At 38.9% G+C, this 20,187-nt stretch overlaps 1 pseudogene; it reads left to right on the top strand.

The window, feature by feature from the left end:
• LOC140549679 (claudin-10-like) overlaps positions 1 to 20,187 on the top strand; it is a 103,341-nt pseudogene that overhangs the window by 2,900 nt on the left and 80,254 nt on the right.

Genomic DNA, 20,187 nt, shown 5'->3' with positions numbered 1-20,187 from the left:
GCACAGGATGGGTTTGGCAATGGGTAACAGATGTCCGAAGGGATATCTATATTTTGCTGAATCAGGGTCTAGGTTCGTTCGGACCTTTTGACCCCGGCTAGGCTTCCCTTGTTTACACACACACACACACACACACACACACACACACACACACACACACACACATACACAAACACATACACATGGGCATGGGCACAGGTGTGGGGTGGGGTGGGGTGCTTGAGTAACAGATGAGTTACTCATAACTCAGATAAGTTCAGATAATGAATCAGGGTCTAGGTTCGTTCGGACCTTTTGACACCGGCTAGGCTTCCCTTGTTTACACACAAACACATACATATACACATGGGCACAGGTGTGGGGTGGGGTGGGGTGTTTGAGTAACAGATGAGTTACTCATAAGTCAGATAAGTTCAGATAATGAATCAGGGTCTAGGTTCGTTCGGACCTTTTGACCCCGGCTAGGCTTCCCTTGTTTACACACAAACACATACACATGGGCACAGGTGTGGGGTGGAGTGGGGTGTTTGAATAACAGATGAGTTACTCATAAGTCAGATAAGTACAGATAATGAATCAGGGTCTAGGTTCGTTCAGACCTTTTGACCCCGGCTAGGCATTGGTATGTGAGAATAGATAACAGACCTGTCAAATAAGTTTGATGAAAAGTGCCCAGCTATCCCATTGGACGGCAACACAATAGGCGGGACTTCCGGAAGGAGGGATATCCAGAAGGCGGGACTTCCGGTGAAAATGCACGCTTCTGATTGGTCGAGGGAGGGACATGCAGGGGGCGTGGCTTGATGACGTGGCATGATCTGATTGGTCGAGACGACCTGTCAAAACTAGTTTGATGAAAAGTGCCTCCTATATCTCTCTCTAACAGCCAAAAGCAGGGGTTTATTTGCAAGCATAACACCTTAAACTAACAGTATTTCGGCTAAATACACAGCTCAAACAAATAGGTGATTGTGAGCAATAATTGCAGACTCCCTACACTTCATACACTATTGGACTCTTACCGGTTTGTTTTCATAATTGCAGAGAAAGCATTAACATACATGTTTACATAAAGAACATGAATATGAGTGCTTTCCATAGGATATCAAGATACTGTTATACTATTTATATACTCTATATAAACTAAAGTATTAGGACACCTACACATTACATCTCATTCTAAATCCATAGACATTAATATGGTGTTAGTCCAACCCCATTGCAGCTCTAACAGCAGGTTTGGATCTCTGCAATTTTTTTACATTATGCGCATCAGTACTTGATGACCCCGCTCTGTAACTTTACATGATCTGCCACTTTGTGGCTGAGTTGCTGTGGTTCCTACATGCTTTCACTTTTCAATAATACCACTCTGGGGGCTCCTGGTTTGCTCTGCGGTCTAATGTGCTTTTACTATAGCCTGGCAGTCATGCGTTTGAATCCCAAGCCATGCCATGTCATCCAAGAAAGCACAATTGGCCGTGCTCTCTCCCCTCATCACTCTTACAGCGATTTTCTCAGAGCGTGATGGAGGCCCCGTTGATGCCACATTTTATGCCGCAGTTTAAAAAGAGGCAGTGGCTGGCGGTGGTTGTGTTAAGTCCTTAACCTCCTAGCTGGTAGCATTGCTAGTGTTAGAGAGAGTTACAAACAAGTGGGTTTATTGGCAGAATAAGATGAATATCACTCACAGTTGATCATGGAGTATCTAGGACAGAAGAATTGTTGCATTGGTGATACCCTATTACAGTACCACACTTCAGTTCAGGGAGCTTATAAGAATGACCCATTCTTTCACAGATGTTTGTAAAGGTAGATTGTAAAGGCTGCTTATATACACCTGTGACATTGGTATTACATTAAACACCTGGATTCAGTGGTTGATAGGTGTGTCCCAATACTCTTGTCCATATAGTGTATGAAATTTCCAATAGCAATGTTAGCCAAATGACTCACTTGTAAATAGTATACAGTTGCTCACTTTTGTATATTAACTATTCATAACTTCAAACAAGCAACACTTTATCACTGCCAAACAGAGGTGACTGGTTAAAAACCTAATGTTATGACGAGATGATAGTCCATTTGCTCATGTGTCGTAGCTAAGAAACCTTGACAAAAAAAACATATACATGAATGGAAAGTCTGACTTTGAGGCATTTTTAAAAAAAAAAAAAATAAATCATTGTCATATATGGTAATAGTGTCCTGTCATGGCCAGATCTATCGTCAGAGTGACTGTGTGCCAAAGGGCTTTTGAATTATTGTTTTGTGGTCAGTCAAAATCCTGAATCCTTGTTATTCCTGAACATTTCAGGTAATTCCTGAACATTTAGAATGTTAGCTTGTGTTTAAAACGTATTTTGCACTTAACCGAGATCTACTGAAATTGCTAGGGCCATTTTAAAATGTTGCATTAATACAAAGTTATCAAAGCTAAGATAAGGGCTATAACCATTTGTCATGCCCACTGTGGCAGTATGCTTTAGTTTACAATGATTCACAGATTAGTTTTTGCTGTTGGCATCTCAGTTAAAGCACCACAACATTTTTCATGCCAATTTACATATGAGATACTTGTCATTGTATTTACCTTTAGTGAAATTGCAGAATGTGAAGGCTGTGCCATTGTGGTATATTTTCCTTTTATAAAAGGCATATGATTTCTTTTTCAGCTCAGTCTAGAAGCATTTCTGCTTTTAGTCAAACAGTCAGTCAACTCTCAAATCCTTTTGCTTGTCTGTAATGGAGAGGCCAGTGTAGGACAGCGATGCAATGTCATGACAAACGTCTGTGCTGATTACTAAGGTTGGATTCAGCAGAGTCATTTTTGCTGGTATTAAAAGGTTCTCTGTGGGTGAATTGGGCCAGAAGTTGTCTTCACTAGAGTAAGCTGGAGACTGGAAATCAGAGACATGTTCTAAGTTGAAGTCTTTACTGAAGGAGTCAGCATTTAAACTGTAGCATCCAAATGAAAGAACATATTATTTAAAAGTCTGTAGAGCAGCTGTATACAACAAAATTGGTACATATTACAGTTAAGTGCACCCCAAGAAATCTGTAACATTTGCACAAGACAAGTTCCTGTCCAACATTTTCGTACATATTTTATGACTCACAAGGAGCTCCTATCCTCTGGTGGCACTGTTTCGTCATATTTGCCATATTCACATAACCCAGCCTCTCATGTCCTCAAAGACTAATTGAGATACAGAGATACCACAGCATTCTGCTTTTATCTGGTATAGAGCTAAGTTTTGCCTATGTTTAGGTTAGAATTAGGTTAGTGCAGTAGGTGAGGTTTAGGTTGTGGTGTAGCTTCAGGTAATACATTTTCACAGGTTGCTTGCTTTGCTTGTCTGGGTTGCGTCAGTAATGTGTACATATGCACAATGGTCAAAATATATTTAATACATATTGAATGAATCCTGAAATGGTATTTTAGTCACATATGTACAATGTTCTCTTGACATCAGACTGCTGCATAATTACAAAGTATTTTTTGTTACTATAATGTCCTCTACTACTTCAGTACCTGATTTATTATTACATCCAGTTACAGATTTTCATAATGTGTGTGTGTGTGCCTGCTGAGGATAATTTTAGTGGCAGTAGTAGAAGTTTAGGAGGGCCTTAGAGCATCAAGATAAAATAATCCTTTATTAGTCCCACAGTGGTCAATGGTGAGGGTAGTTCAGCCTTACCCCATGTAGGTCCATAGGGAAGACGTGACTACATTCTTAGCATAGTTACATTGATGGAGATAAAAGAAAAAAGCTCTGCTAAGTAAACACTTTAATCCAGAATCATGCATAATACATCCCGAAATTTAAACCTTGAAATAATTGTCTTTTAGGTATCACAAAGCTGCAATAACTTGAGATTAAAAATAAACAAGAGTTGATAAATCTGAAATTGTTTTTCACTCTTTTTCAGGTCTTTGAAAGCGGACATCAAAGTATGCATATATATATTTTTTTTATATTTTGATTTGACAGTCCTGCTATTATTCTGCATCAAAGCCTTCTCAAATGCAGATTCCTTTTAAAGTCTCATTTTAACATGGAAAAAAACTACCTGAAATATTAACAGTTCACCTGTTTTAATGTGCTGCTGCTGCTGTTTTTGATTTGATTATTGAAAGGGTCATGCTATCATTGTTGACCATCACAGAGCTTCACACATTTGTGAGCGCATCAGTTGTCAGAGAAAGTATAAATGACTCTAAACTCTTCTACTGTTCAAAGGATGTACTTTGTTCCTACTGAGAATTTTAAACATGTAGACTGTAGAAAAATGGTGGTTGTTTGACTTTTAAAAATTTCAATATTAAATGTCATTAGTTAACCCCCATTAGTTAGTTATTACTATCTCAAGTAAAACACTTCTCAATCATGAATAACTCCACCCTATCTCATCTGTTTGGCTAGCAAAACATGGCGGACTCTGGTAAGCGCCCTGCATCAGCAGGTTCTTTTACTGTACTGACAAAAACCTCACGGCAAGAAATGTACTAATATAAGAGTTCGTATTGGACATGCAGATAGAGAAATAAGACACACAAATGAGAGAAAGTTAGAAACAGGATTATCATTGTTCCTCCTGGACAGGTATGTAAATGCCGGTATGTAAATGTAAATGTCACTTTAACACAGGGAGTAAAATAAGAGAGAGTAAAGTGAAGCTTTGGTTGAACCCCCTTCAGAGAAATATTTGTAATACTTACAATGTCAGCGAACAGTGCTATCAGCTAACACAGGCAGTGACTGATAAATTCACAGAAGCTCATTACAAAGAGCTAATGGAAAGTAAATATCATAGCAGATATTGCAGATTAGCAGATTATGATTTATAAGTTTTTATGTGTTTAGAATTTTAGTATTTCACAATTAAGAAGCTACATTTTGTAGAGAACAACACCACATATCAGGGTAAAATTTCAACATCACAAGTCTGATGCCCCCTCTGGTCAAATAGCACCATTATACCCAAGACTATCTGTAGATTATGTGTGTAGCATGATTAGACAATAAGTCGAAGCAAAAAGTTCCAGTGTTGTTCACCTATTTAACCATGTTTCTTGAATTGTGATGACTACTCAAGCTGACACTAATTGATCCATTAACTTTGGCTGACTATATTTGATTCAGTGGAAATGTGTGACATAAATATGACATTAATGTCATGTAATGATTACAAAAATAAAAACATTTTAGCAATACATTTATCTACAATACATAAATTATAGCTATAAATTATAGCTGTTGTTTACACCATCATAATGTGTTTTTTGGCACAGTGTTAGCATTAATTATTATGCAGTATTCTGTACCACTATTCGGCTTACCAGTGAGTGCTACCTCTGCACTGCTTTGGGATACTGATTTTCATATTCTTTCATGTGACTAAGTATGCATAATATATTTGTTGGAGGTTTAGGACATTTAGGTCATGCAGGATGGAGATTTCAGGTAACGTGGGAAGCTTGCTTCATTAATTTTTACACACCTATGATGGTCTTAGTCTACGCTACTTTATGTTTTACTGCCTAATTTATGAGGATGAAAGCAGTCAGGTCATGCATGAAAATAGTTACAAAGTCAGCCACCATAGCAGCGTGACAGGGTTCAGTCCAAGTTAAGACACTTATGAGCTTGTGGTGCAACAGACTTGAAAAAGTACAAATGGTTATATGGCCTGGACGCAGCAAGACTACTTATGTATGAGGAGCACAGAGGTGACCTTAAGGTGAGAGAGCAAACGCTCAGTGGATTCAAGAGTTTACTGTCATTGTGTTGTAAACAAGAAAACTGTGTCACTGACTTCCCAAGCAGAAGAAGCGGATGCCTGAAATGCTAATAAATCTAGGCCTTAGAAAGGCCTTTACAAAATATCACAACTTATGATCAGATAAGGATGGAAATGCCGCAATCCAAAACACAGATGTGAACACAAGTGAACAAATTAGCTAATGTGATGAAACAGTTCTCACACTTTTCATATCAGTCTTCAGCTATCTTTAGACAGCAGGATTAGATCAGATTTAGTTTCAGTCTTTGCCTGATTGTGGATGTCATCATTTGGTGAAATAGTCTGGTTATAGTCGATTCCTTGCTCTGTTTGACTGCTCATCTACATTAAGACTTATGCCCTTAATATGCCCCGACAACTTTTACCAGTATATCTGGGTGTCTTTCATTGCAGTCTCTGATCTTGACCAAGGACGTAATCCATTCATGAACAATTCTGAGTGAAAAAGGAGTCTTTGATAAGAAAGAATGCTGCTTCTTCTTTTCTCTCACTGCCATAGGAATGCATTAACTCTAGTCATGATATCATCTGCTCAGTATTCATTATATCCGTTTCCATTGTACACTCTCAAAATGCTCAAATTACCCAATGAAAAATGGGCATGTGCTGTCATGCAAGATAAAACAAACAATCCTGTCTTGAGAAATGCTGCACTGGGTCCTAATATGCCTGCACGGCATTGTCAAAATGCCAGGCTTTTTATCCCATTCTTTTATTCTTTCTTTCATATTCTCTCTCTTGGGGCACAGTGGGGACGGTGCATGAATGTCTTGCAGCATTAATGGCCTTTCTTTTTCATGAAAACTGGAGCAGTGGAAAAATTCAATCTATTCCACTTTTCAGTGCCGCCGTTGCCTGGCTCCACCTGCTGAACAGAGTGCTGCCACCCACTGCCCATGAGCCACAAGGTCAACATGGGTGTTCTTCAACCTTTCTCAAAGACTCATCACCCCCTGTAGGGGTCCTGTCACACCGTCAATGTCCTCGGCGAAAGACAAAAGCTTCCTTCAGTCTCTCCTTCCTCCCTCCTGTGTTCATGTCTTATGAACAGCATTGTTCATTGACACTTTGGTGAATCTATCCAAGCACTTGACAGCCATTTTGGAATACAGCAAGGGAAGGAGAGAAATAGCGAGGAAGGGGGATGCTTGAGACATGCTAACAGCAGACAGTGAACAGTGTATGTAAAGACATGACAGTGACTTTTGGTGCACTGTATATTCTAGGCACTATAGACCTCTGAAGATGTGTTGTCATTTTATAGTTGCCATCGTGCCAGAGACGTTTAAGCTAGATTCCTCTATGAGAAAAACAGGTGAGGTTTGACACAAATGTTCGATTTGCTACATTTTACACGCATTACACACATTTTTTTCTCTGAATGTCACTGAATCTAATTATCATATGAAAAATACCAACAGGCTTAGTCAACTGTGGTAGCAGCTTTATCAGTAAGAGTGTAAGGTATGAGTAGCTGAAGTTATTGAATGAACTTTAATAGCAAACTTGCTTGCATGCAATGTCATTTTTGAGTCCAGAGTGGTAGAGAGTTAGCCTGGATGTAGCATTACCCATAAATCAACTTTTTAATGACCTCATAATTTAAGCGAAACAGTTACATTACATAGAAAAATGTACACGGGGTGAACCGCACAGGGCGTGACAAGTTCTGAAAACACCCGTCATTATTCTCATAGACAAATGCCTTGTGATGACACTGAATGTAAGCTGTGCATCAAAGGCTTAACCGTTTATGTTCGCAGGTGCTAAGCAAATGCTAGCATTATGGTTAAAAAGTAGAATGATACAGTCCTGCAATCTATCAGCTTAATTTTACACCAGTACCTTTTCCATCCATGTTATCCATTAGCATTACTTCTAGTTCAGTCATATTCATTTGACAAATATTTCTTTCCAACTGCTGATGAATGGTCATTGCAAAAACTGCTCCATTTGCATGTACTTAACTGCCTACCAAAGTTAGATGTTGCTACTAAATTTGTTACTGAGATTAAGTAGATTTCCTATTTTTTTCAAAGATCACATTGAAAGCCATTGTTTTCAAAGCATTGTCAGGCAGTAATGCTCCATTAGAATCGATAACATTGCTAAAAGTGATTTTGCATCTTGCCTGTCTGGAGAAACTGGCAAAAAAATTTAGAAGAATAATAGACATGTGGTTGAATGTATGTTATTAATATGGTAAAGATTGCACAACAAATAGGGTCACTTTCCCACACCTACTTTAAGCCTAAGCCTAAAAGGGGGTAAACATGGTGATTTACTGAATTGCAAATTGTATGACCAAATGGGATTCATTATAACTCCAAAAGCTAGGTCTACTTATTTTCTGTTTCCATTTAATAAATCTGTTTATATTTTATTATGCAAAGGCGACTTTGAATTTCATTTTAAGATACTGATTATTTTTTTTTATTTAACAGTATTAAATAATTTTCTAATACACATTTATTAAATGCATAATGTAATATGGATGGTTTGTATACATTGCAAATACATTTATAAAAATATTTATAAAACTCAAATACAGTGGCTAACATTTAATCCTTATTTTTGTTTTTCATCTTTGCCTTTAAAAAAGTAAAAAAGGGGAATTGCATTATATAAGCATGTTAATATGTACAGCCTGAGCAAAAATAAATTCCAGAAGTAAGTCTGCCAATGTGATATCCATCCTTCTCCTCTCTCTGAACTCTATTCCCATCTCCATTTATAAATGCAAATTTATTGTGATTAATTCTTGGAAATACATGTTCCACCTGTTGACAGCACATGTTCTTGCCTTATAATTAAACTGTTGAGGAGACATTTTTGCATGTGTGAGGGAGAACGGTTTAACGACTGCATATTATAGGCCAGTTAAGGTCAAAATGGTGACGTCTTAGATTTGTGATGCATTTAAAATACAAAATACAGACACCTACAAATGACTAAATTCACATACTGTAGGATCATGTACAGTTTTATATTTTGCTAACTCATGCAGATTAAGCAGATTATGCCAAAAAAAAAAGCCTTGTTGATGGTTCTAAGAAAGGTTTTAGCAAGCTACAGACTTCCCCCTTTGTGTTTTGTTTGCTATTCAAACATCACTGATGTGTTTGTACTCTTCTGGGGGCATTGCTGCAGTTGCTAATGGATGTTTAAGCAGTGAATTTAAACTATGATGCATATTCCTCCTGTTGTGCTTCCTATTATAAATTATTTTTGGTAGCGGAGTTAATAAGAGCAATAAATCAGGGAACAGTGTGTATTGATCTAATTTATGTTGCAGTATGAATGAGGCATGAGTGAACATTACATATTTAAAAAATACAAAATGGCAATTATCATCAAACTGTCCAGTAAATAATATAAACAAATATATACATTAATTAATTAATTAATTAATTAATAATTTAGGTTTGCAATTAAAAAAAAATAGTAAAAGATTATATACATTTAGTTGAATGTAAGTAATAGGCAAGGCGAGAATTAATGAAATATGTACCGCATATAGGATATCATTTAATTGGTAATGCTTTGTTTTATACTCCACTAATTTGGGTTACATTATGATAAGCTTTTTAACTAGTCATTGAGTAAATGAGTACCTGGATAGTCATTAAATGACACTGAAATAGTCAGAAAAGAATCATAAATGGATTGATTTGATTGATTGGTTTGAACGTATAAATTGGTCAGTACAAACATACACGTTTACATGTTTAATGTGAAAATATTTTTCCTGTACTTGAAGGATTAGTTCAGTGTTTTTCCAGTTAATCTCCAGCTTCCATATCTGTAGCATACAATCGATTACCATGGACAATCCAAACACACATGGGCAACCTGCACATTAGCTTCTCATTTCAGTATGTTTTGCATCAATGGGTTTCAGTTCTTCTAGAATGAACAGGGATTATTGGCTGCGGTGTAAAAGGTAAAGGTAAAGGTGCACATATTTGTCACTGTACAGTGTACACTGCACAGCGAAATGTGTCCTCCGCATTTAACCCATCTGTGGTAGTGAACACACACACACACACACACACACACACACACACTAGTGCGTTAGGGGCAGTGGGTACACACACACCCAGAGCGATTTGTGTCCACTACAGATGTGCACAAATGGCCTTACATTAAAAAAAACGTTGGAAAATATCATCCATAGGAACACTGTGTCCACTGCTTTAACTTGTGGGCTCTGTTTTCTTTAACATAATCGGATGTGAATTTTCAGTTCCTGTGAACCAAGCAAGAGAACCAGCCTTTCCCCTCATTTTGATTTTCAGCCTTATAACATCATAAAAAAACTCTGTCTGTATTCCAAGCATGATGTGAGCGTACAGTGACAGTGAGGTGATTAAAGGGAAGTGACATGCCGCTTTGATGGCGGGGCATCTTGCCAGCGGTGAGGAGGGAATGGGGGCACGCGGAGCTGCGCTCAGAGCAGGTAGATCCCTCAGGGTATCATTTGTGTGCTTCAAAGTAAACACTGGAAGCACTATCTCTGACAGCCTACGTGTCATGCACTGTTTGCAGGCGGCCATTGTTCCTGCAAAGCCTGAGCACCAGCCATCCAACTCTGCCAATAAAATGACTCAGCTCTGTCCAATGCACATGCCGGATGCTGTTCACAGTATAGGAAAGTAGGAAAGTTTTTCCTGTTCCCTTAAATCTGAGATGCTCAGCCGGATTTCACAAACCGTTTATTGTGTGTATCAAATATGATGGTAGTTTTGTTGACTATCATATGCATGAGGTTATATAACAGATTTGACTCATGAAGTCCATAGCTAATCTCAGATGTTCGTAACTGATATTTATTTCAGCACAGATTTTCAAGTATCTGCAATGAGAAGAGCAGGAAAAATGGAGAAAACAGTCTCAAGCTCTGCCTAAATTCCTAATCATTTGTAAGAATGGGATAGTCATAAGGACTACAGCCATGAATGGACATAGCACAGAACATTTTGGGTTTACCTACTATGATAAACTGTATCTTTTGGGTCAGTATAGGATGACATTTCATAGTAAATGAAGAAGTGATTTAATGAAGAAGATGTATAATTTGACCTCCAGATATCCAATAATTCTGCCTGCTTATGTGTGTGATCTGTAGCTCATGGTCTCAGTAAATATACTGGCAGAGCTGACTAGCTTACTGAAGATACTGAGCTCCACACTAAAATCATATTTATATATGGATTGACCTGAATACACAAAATAATTCAAGGAAGTTTCAGTTTGACGTTTACAGTTCCCAGAAGATCAGCTGCCCCATATAGCCCACACAGACCACAGACTTGTACATTTATTGTACATGTTTTCATCATTCTTCCCTATTCTTAAAATCATACAAGCATCATGAAATACTGCTTAAATCACCTGTTAAATATAGATTCAAATTTAGAAATGTTTACTTTCTGTACAGATCTGGATACACATAGAAAAACTGATATTTTCAGCTCTAAACAGGTACAAAAAGAGAAAATGACACTGTGTTACATCCCATAATAATACAGTGCAAACTGTTTTTTCTGAGCATATGATAATAAAGATTGAATCTGAGTCTGCCATTAAGGGCAGTTTGTTGGATAGAAAAGTAGGTAACTGTAGTAGTTTCATTAAAATTACTTCAGCTCCAGGTTCAGCGAATATTTTGAAGCATTTTGAGATCCTATAACCATTCCTTTGCCTCCTGTAAGAAAGAGGTGAATATTCAGATGCATTTAAACTAAAGAAAGGGATATTTTGCAATAACTGAAGGAGAGATGTGAAAGGGATCACATAGTTTCATTTTAATGATCAGTATTTTTTCCTATGGCAGGTTCATCCTGCAGCTGGTACAGGCCTGCTTAGTAATGTCGACAGAAACAGTGAAGTTAGCATTAAAAGCCAAATGCTGATTTTTACATAGCAAAATATATCTGCATATGCTTCCTGTGTGCCATCATCGCATCATCGCAAGCACAATTTATGAAGGAAGCTGCTGCCACAGCCTGCAGCTGTTGTTGTTCATCGCAGTCTGCCTCACTACTTGAACAAACTTGGTCACGAAATGGCGTTCAGACTGCAAAACGACTTAGCTGTGATATGGGAAACATGCATTGCATCAGAGTAATGACACAGTACAAGTGAAGCGTGAAGCCTATGTCGGTGACTCACATTTTTGGGCTTAGATCATGTCAGACCATGTTCTTCTCATATCACAATCAGCGTAATGATAACGTTGCAAGATAGCTCTACTTAGAGAAGAGTAAAAAAGAGACTATTATTTTCTGTTTGAACACCAGATGAAAAGGTTGTTTAGCCTTTTAACAGTACACTGCCTTAAATATTTGAGTTCATTGAACTCCTAATAGTAGGTTAAAAGAACAATAATTGGTCTATTATAGTCTGAAATTTTATGGCAGCCAGGGTTACCTTACTTCGTTAAAATATCAAATAATTTTTTATAGCAGTCGAACATAAAAAAACTCCTTTTCCTATCTCAGTAAAAGATGACCTAATTTTAATACCTTTGTGAAACCTTCCCTGGTGGTGATGACAGGCAAATATAAGGGTAGAATTACCAAGGTACCATTATCCAAGGTTAGGAGGACAGATTTATTTCAGTTCACCTTGTAGCTTGATAATTGACCACATTCAGACAGCAATCGTATTATATTAGGGGGGAAAGTACAGATCCCACAAAGAAAGCTGAGGGTATCATCAGTGAACAAAGTGACCGCCTTTTTTTAGCCCTTAAGTGTTGTTGGTGTTATATTGAGGCTATAAGTAATGAGACAACGCATGTGGCGGCATTACAATAATGCCCTTCTCTTTTCTCTTATTGGCGAATAAAAGAGAGAAATAGAAGAAAAGGGAGCAAGCAAATTGAATCGTAAAGTTCCAGCTCTTCTGGGAGAGTTTGGATTGTGAATCATCCATGAATATATAATGTGGATATCTCTAAATATAGATTTGACGGCGCTCCCCACAGAGCCTGTCTGACAGGGACAGCCAGTGATCCAACACTGCAGAAAAGAATTAAAGCGCACCAGGCTGTCAGCTCACTCCTCTCAGCAGCCAGGCTCCCTCTGAGCCAGAGGTGAAATGACTGGCCAGAAGGCCCATGTTCTGCACTTTAAACAGCAAAGCCCATTCCTATATGACTGTAGCATTTCAGCAGGTAAGCAAGCTGGAGATTTGGGTCAAAAAATCTATATTAAATTTGTTTCCCAGTGATTGACACGATACATCACAGGACACATTTGTGTTATGTTTTGATTTTTTTTTTTTTGATAAATGTTTCAGCCTGCTGGGTTCAGAACAGTGAATTTCAATGGGATAAGAAAGCAAGGTCAGCAGACACCCATATCCTTTACAACTGCTGAATACCCACTCCTTAAGACCCCACGTTCCACTGAAAACTGCAATCAGCAAAAAACACATTTTATTTTGTATGACGCTGGGACATTCATGTGTATATACTGTATATGTAATTTTTTAAAAACACAACCATAACCTTAACCTTAGCAACAACAGCAAAAAAGTATTGTTTGGTTTTACATAAACCTTTTATCAAGCATGAATCATGTTCCTTTAAGATGAAAAGCTCCCTGGACAAAAAAAGTGTCACTTTTGCTAGTTTAAGATGGTAGTAACTGCAGATGGTATTGCACAAGGAGAATCATGCTACAAATACATTTGGGCATGCCAAAGACCATACTTTAAAGAAAGTAGGTGAATTTGCAGGTGTATTGAAGTGTACAGTCATATGGGTCTACAAACAGTGGCAAAAATCCCAGTCTACAGGAAATTCTCACCGTTCTTATTATTCTTAAGAAGAAGTGAGCAAAGGCCTCTTGCATGCCACTCTGCTCCATATGTTCATGGTATGCAGTTCCCTGCAGAGTGTTCTTTCAGAAACTGGTTGTGAAGGACCTGAATTGACTTTTTCTTGCTTGAAAGCAAAGTGATTTTCATTCACAAGCTGTGAAACACGCTGACGGACAGGGAGCGCTAAAAAAAAAAAAAAAACGTTGGCTACAATTCTGATGGGAATTTCCTGTAGACTGGGATTTTTGCTTAGATAGGGTTGAGGTCAGGACTTTACAAAAGCTTTATGTTAGCCTGATGTATCCCTTGATGTGTGTTTGGGGTCATTGGAACATCTATTTTTGTCCATGTTTCAATCATCTAGCTGATAGTTCTGCTTCTTCATTATTCCATCCACATTTGAGCACAAGAACTCATATCTACTGTGAAGAATGGAGGTGGAAATGTCATGGTTTGGGGCTGTTTTTCTGCACTAGGGCCTGGAGAGTTCACCAACATAGAATCCACTATGAATTCTTTATTGTATCAGAGGGCGCTTGAGGAAAATGTATAACCATCTGTCTAAAAACTAAAGCTTCAGTTAGACGTTTCCTATAACAATCTTCTAGCCTCTGACATCAAGAAAGTTTTTCTCACTCATCCACGCAGAATGCTGAAAACATTCAGCTAGAATCTCCACACAGCTGAAAGAATTCTGCATGGACTAGTAGATTATTATAGGAAACATCGGAAGTTTTTTCAGGGGGGGATACAAGCTAATAGGGCATAGGGTGGCCTAACGTCTTCTCACAAGTAAACTGCATTTCTTTTAAATACACTTTACTAATGATTTTTTAAAAACATGTCTTTAGTTTTATGTATTTAGTTATATTACCCCCATCTCCCAATATTGTTCTAGGGAAGATCACATGTCAATATGTAGGTTCATAAGGTGTCCTAACTTTTTCACATGACTGGTTCTGAAAAAAGTAGGTGTTTGTTTTCTACAAAATAGAAAAAAAAAATCTATAAACACAAACACACATACACACATAAAAACACACACTGTTCTGTTCATTATTGAATCCCGTCCAGTGACCACAGGAGCTCCCTCCTGGGCACTGTCACCTTTACTGGTTTCCCCTCCGCCCTGTATTGACCCTGCTCAGAGAGACAGAGCCTCCTGTGGGAGGTGGGCCAAAGACAGGCTTCCCTTCCACCATAAATCATTCATTTCCCCCTGAGTGCTTAAAGTTAAGTGCTTGGGTGAGGTCCCTTATGGTTTCTTTCAGCACAAAAACCCTAATGAATTGTCATTTCAGCTTCTTTACCTAACACATAGCGATGAGCAAGAGGAGTCTATGAGAGCTGCCAGTGATATTAATTTGATGCTTGAAATAATGCGTGTGTGCAGACCAGGCGGCAGTTATTGGCATGTTCACTGGTAGGAAAATGAGCGGAGGAAAGGCCGTGGGATCAGTGCGACTGAGATTTATGACAAGGTGTTAGAGCCAGACAGTCGGTGAGCTCTCTCTCGTTATCGGCCATCAGGATGCAACCCAGTCAGGACGTGTTGGCCTATTAGTAATGAGGTCATTCAAGATTGATCCACATCTATGGCGCTTTCCACCTCCAGCTGCGTAGAAAAAACAGGTTTTTTTTTCCCTGATAATTTTAGGGTATTCCTCCTCCCCACTGCACACAATTAAATGCAGCCAGATTAAGCGTGAGGACACCGCCACAAGCAGCCATCAGTGAATTAATCGCATTCACTCTTCTGTTTCCACCTTTCACTCTCTAATACTCCTGATTCATTGCCTCTCCATAGGATATGAGCAATCAAAGCAATCCCACACTGATAGTCCTAATTAATCACTGCTGCCTGATTAAAGTGTAAGAGTGGGTGTCCATGTGTGTGTGTGTGTGTGTGTACATAGTCTGGGGGGAGGTCACCCTATGGGCTATAATGGGGAATTCATCCTTCTTAAGTGTCCTATGCAAAACATGGCGCTCTATTTCAGACAAGATTAAACATCAGGCACGCTAAGTGTAATTACAGTGTTTCGATATTCAGCCCTGAAGAGCTTTGTTAAAGTGTGAGTTACACCAAGAGACACAGCAAGGTCATTTCCATTTAACACTTTTTAAACCAATATGCAGAGATTAAATGACGATAAAAGCACAGATAAGCAGATGCAGCAGTCTTGCGTCTTTTTTTAAATAACTACGCTGCTGAACAATTGTTAAAACGTCTTGCCGCTGTTTGTATTTGAGCTTCACTATATGGATATACTAGTATTGTTGTTTGTTTGCAACATATTGCAATTAATAAGGCAATATATCTCACAATACATTTAAAACATATGGCTGAATCAATCGTTTGACATGGATAAACATTGGCAGGCTCTATTTTGACTTCTCTCATTTACTTTTGTTGTCTTTTCAAGAGACTTGAAACTTTACTTTCTACTTTTCAAGAAGAGTCCAAGTTCAGATCTGTAGATGTTCACCCGAGCAATCACTGATCACCTATGAGGTCTAATACAGACCATCTCAACATCCTCAAAAAGCTGTTATAGACCTGCTGGTGAAACCAGTCTGGAACTGAATCTTAACTGGATTTGGCTGGGATTAGGGGACAAGGATGAGTCTTGGTTAAAAGTTAAGGTTAGGGTTAGGGCTAGGTTGAAGGTGGGGGTAAGGTTTTGGGTTGAGGTTAAGGTTACATGTGCACAAACAGAGAATTAAACGTGTGCTTGAGGACCGCAAGTTGAGCAGCTGACTAAGGCCCTGTCACTAAGATCAGAGAATCGCTGGTTTGAGAGAGCACAATTGCTTCACTGCGGTGCTGACTGTCGCTGGCATCTGCGAGATGGTGTGCCAAAGCCAGGTATGCAGTGCTTCCCTCCAGGCGCATTGGTTTCCCGGTGATGTTTCATCAGCGGCAGTTCAGAAATTGGGGGAAAAATCTGAAAATAAAAGATGGGCAATATCGTGATAATGGTTAACTAATGATTGTGTAGCCCTAGTTAATATATCAACTGTTTGTTAAACTGACAAGAAACAAATCATTATGTATTTGCATATTGTCTTCTGTCCCATTGCCAGTATGCTTTCCACTCAGATGACCAATAAGAAGGTACGTCTGTAGAAAGGGAGGAGCTTCAGTTCTAAAATGCTGCTGGGACAAGGGGGCAGGATGGCTACTATTCTAAAATCTTAGATATACTCTAGAATTGATCTTGTCAGCTGCTATATCTTGTTGCACACTCTTATACACTGCTTAAGAGAGTGGCTCCTGCAAATATATGTATACTGTGTGATTTTCAGTTTAGCAAGAATGTTGAGATGTTACGGTAAATAAAAGAAAAAAGGTTTCAGCATTTGCAGACATCATACAGTCTGAGTAGCAGCAGATGAAAATGTGTTGCTGAATGTTGCCACATAGTCACACCTGTTATGCTACATTATTTTTCATACTAAATGACCTATGGCAGAGTGTAGTAGCACTCTTATCTGCTCTGAGAGTAAAAAAAAAACACTATTGCAGTATAGTGTGTGTGGTCTAAGAGACCACAGCACTTAACTCTATTGAGAGTGGCAGTGAAGGTGTCAAGCAGTATAAGGGGTGGGGAAGGCCACAGGGGAGAACAGAGGAGCTTATATTGGTGCAATGACTTGGCAAGTTGGGAAAAAGATGCATCCACAGGTGACAGAAAATATCTGATGACCTCTCCTACACTTTCTGCTGAAACAGACTGAGGCCACTTCAACAAGCTTTCAACTGCAGCATTTTTAATATCATGTGATGGGGACAGTGATCGAACATTCTGCACATCTGATCATTCCATGTTTTTTTCTTTTCTTATTTTTCAAGATTTTTTGGAACAGGCATCATTAAGCTCATCTCATGAAGAAATGGGGAGATCTCCACAGAGGGTAAAATGCTGGAAAAAAGGAGCCTACAGATGACAGATGTAATATAACCACCCAGGGAATGCATTTGTCATTCTTTTTGAGACTTCAGAGAAATTTCCTGCTGCCTTTTTTTGTCCTTTGTCATTGCTGAGCAGTACTCATGGAACATCTTTTGTGCCAAGTTCTTCTCGGAGGGATTGTGTGGCGAGAGAATGGCATAAAAGCTCTTCAACTTTTCCCCTGTTCTGAGAGCAAGAGAGCAGTTACAGAGGCAGATGCAAAGCGGGAGGCTGAAAGAATATGAAAATAAGGGTGATTTTAGGTTTCAGAAAGAGAGTGTTATAGAATACGCTGCTATTGAATCCTGCTGAAAATATGTCATAATGTAGCCCTAACAGTGCATTCATGACCGAAGGAGAAGCTCACACTTGTATCTAATTTACTGTGCTACAGTCACTAAAGTTGTTAGTGGCTCTTTTCTGCAGGTACAGTATAGCAGAGTACTTCAAAGTATTCCTGCTGAACGTGGTTTGCCTCCATTCTTTCTTGGAGACTTACTTTCAGCTTTTCTGCAGAAATCTGAGAACAACCAAGTTTCTCACCATCCAAGTAATCCCAAGGTCATTTAGTGATGTAGAGGTCTGGAATGTGGAGTGGTCAGTCCATTCTGAGACCACCAGCAGCATCAGCAGTTTGATGTGATCAAACGTTTGCTTTTCACTTTAGGTGTTTCTTCAGAGAGCCCCACATCCTTTCAGACCCACAGTGTTGAGTCTTCTCACAGGGAGAAAATGACAGAACCACCTGTGGAACCTCCTCAGCAAAGGTGAAAGGTCAGATAGGGACAGGGATGATAAGTGCTCAGATAGGGACAGTTCTGGTGGTCTATCAGGTCTTGCATAGTGTAGGAGTCCTTTTTTCTTTGTGTCTTTTAATAATTTTAGGAACTCCTGTTTTTATACTCTTTCTTTTGCAATTGGATTTCATTATCATTCAGAATTACCGCCTAAAAAATAATTTGTACTTAAAGGCAGTTTGACAAAAAGTTAAATACATAATGGGTGCTCTCTGACTTGCACAATGTTGCAATAATTGTGCCATTCTAATGTCAGAGCCAAAAGCTTGAAATATTGGATGGAACATGAAGAAAAGTCGCCATGCTGTTCAGGACTACATGGTGGACCGCTCAGTCCTGTTTTAATTATAAATATTCCCTTTAGCTATTTTTGACAATGAACTGTGCAGAGGAGTGGAACATCGTTCCGATTAAATAAGGCAAAACACAACTTTCATGTTCTCAATGCAGAGCTAGAGGGCAGCTTGTATTAACTGACCAGGCCTTAAAGCACGCCATACAAAATAAATGTTACAATTTAATTTCAGCAGAGTGGGCTGTTTTCATTAAATGACACAAATCCACAGTAAAACACCTCTATGAGGTGATTCAGATTCAGATGGCATCTTTAGTCAGAACGAAAACAGTGATGTTGTTTCATGTTTACTTTATTAAGGTACTTTCCTAATACAGTTATTGTAACTTACTCACTGGCCACTTGTTTGAAACCTGTTTGAAGTCCACTGTGCTGATACCCAGTTACATACTGTGCACATGCTGTTGTCATTGTGTCCACCATCCTCTAGCTTAGTAGTTCCCAACCCTGTGCAGAGCTAGAGGGCAAACTAAATGTTACAATTTAATTACCGTCAGAGTGGGCTGACGCAAATCCACAGTAAAACATATCTATTTCAGATGGCATCTTTTGTCAGAACAAAAACAGTGATATTTGGTATTTTTCATATAGCAGTAAGCAAATGGCATGCATACCTAATTTTAGAATATCCAAAATGTCCTCTTATCAGCCTAATAAATTGTTGTACCATCTTACTTGCTACAGCAATGTCTGGGAACGTACCACAAGGCCTTTAAATAGAGATAAAGATGAAGAAAGAATAGCTACAGACAGGTGTCCTGCCTGGATATGCCACCATTTTAATCTGATCTTATTCATTGTGTAGTTCCACAGAAGCTGAATCAGACAGCGCTTCAGCTAGCATTGGGGCTGCTTACTGGAGTGGCCTGCACTGAGAGGACAGGTATCTCTGCTAATCCACAACCGCAGCACACAGCTGTCCGCAAACGAGACAGCACAGTCACTCCACATTCAAGTCCTGTTCACATCCAATTTTCCATTACAAAGTACTTTTGTATCAAACTTTGCTTTGGCTATAGGGCTCTATTGTGGATGGCAGTGAAAGCAGCGCAGCCACCTGAACCTACCTGGTGACTCAGCATGACTTTGCCTTAGCTGTCTGCTCACCTCACTGCTGGCAGTACCTGCTAGTGTGAGTATCTGTCTGAAAGTGCCCAAAAGTCCAAAAACATGACAAAATTCACCTTGCAGGACCTTGTGTTAAGCTTGGGTTTGCTAACCACACTGCTTCAGATAGTTGCATAATATTAATACTCTGTCCCAGCTCTAATTATCAGATATGGTCTGAATTTATTGTCAATGTCACCCACACCAATTATAAAGCACTAATCCCTGATAATAGTGAGTGGGTTCAACAGTCTTCTGACTATCTACACTTTCTGTAAGAGCCCAGGATCAGTGGACTGTTTGACCAACGATGCTGATAATTAATTTCATT

This window comes from Salminus brasiliensis, chromosome 2, assembly GCF_030463535.1.
Source record: "Salminus brasiliensis chromosome 2, fSalBra1.hap2, whole genome shotgun sequence".
NCBI lineage: Eukaryota > Metazoa > Chordata > Actinopteri > Characiformes > Bryconidae > Salminus > Salminus brasiliensis.
Note: the sequence above shows the minus strand (reverse complement) of the source record. Positions and strands in the feature narration are given on the sequence as shown.